Source organism: Carlito syrichta, unplaced genomic scaffold (genome assembly GCF_000164805.1).
Source record: "Carlito syrichta isolate Samal-C Ts95f unplaced genomic scaffold, Tarsius_syrichta-2.0.1 Scaffold302592, whole genome shotgun sequence".
NCBI classification, from domain to species: Eukaryota; Metazoa; Chordata; class Mammalia; order Primates; family Tarsiidae; genus Carlito; species Carlito syrichta.
The window spans coordinates 240,806-241,832 of NW_007246688.1; positions in this window are offsets into that span (position 1 = coordinate 240,806).

The following is a 1,027-nucleotide window of genomic DNA, read 5'->3' on the forward strand; positions in this document are numbered from 1 at the left end:
TTGTTCAAGGTTCACTTATGAGTGAGAACATATGGTACTCTGTTCTTTGTTTCTGTGCTAGATCACTGAGTATGATTGACTCTAAATCCATCCAAGTTGCTGTGAAGTCCATATGTTTGTCCTGCTTTATGGCTACATAATATTCCATCATGTATATGTACCACATTTAAAAAATCCAGTCCAGCTTTTATGGACAGCATGGTTGGTTTCATGTTTTTGCTATTGTGAATAGAACTGCAACAAACATACATGTGCAGGTGTCTTTTCTGTAGAATGATTTGAGTTCCTCCAGGTATATTCCTAATAGGGAAATTGCTGAGTCATATGGAAGGTCAATGTCTAGCTCTTTCAGAAATTGCCACACTGTCTTCCAAAGAGGTTGCACTAGTTTGCATTCCCACCAGCAGTATAGAAGAGTTCCTTTTTATCCACATCCTTGCCAGCATCTGTTGTTTGTTGATTAATGATGGCCATTTTTTATAAAAAAATGATGGCCTTTCTTACTGGGGTTAGGTGGTATCTCAATGTGGTTTTGATTTTCATTTCTCTGCTGATGAGTAAGGCTGAGCACTTTTTCATGTGTCTGTTGGCTGCCTGTATCTCTTCTTGTGAGAAGAGTCTGTTCATGGCTTTTGCCCACTTTTTAATGGGGCTGTTTGGTTTTTTCCCTTTAGGCATGTTTGAGTTCCTTGTAGATCCTAGATGTTAGATCTTTGTCAGATATACAGTTGGCAAATATATTTTAACATTCGGTGAACTGTCTCCTTGCTCTCTTGATGGTTTCTTTTGCTCTGCAGAAGCTCATCAGTTTGATGAGGTCCCATTTGTCTATCTTATTTCTTATGGTATGGGCACTTAGGGTTCTGAGCAGGAATTAGTTGCCAGTTCTAATATCCATAAGGGTCTCTCCTGCATTTTCTAAGATTCTTACAGTCTGAGGTTTTACATTTAGGTCTTTGATTCATTTAGAGTTAATTTTTGTGTATGGTGATAGGTAGGGGTCCTGTTTCAATCTTCTGCATGTGGT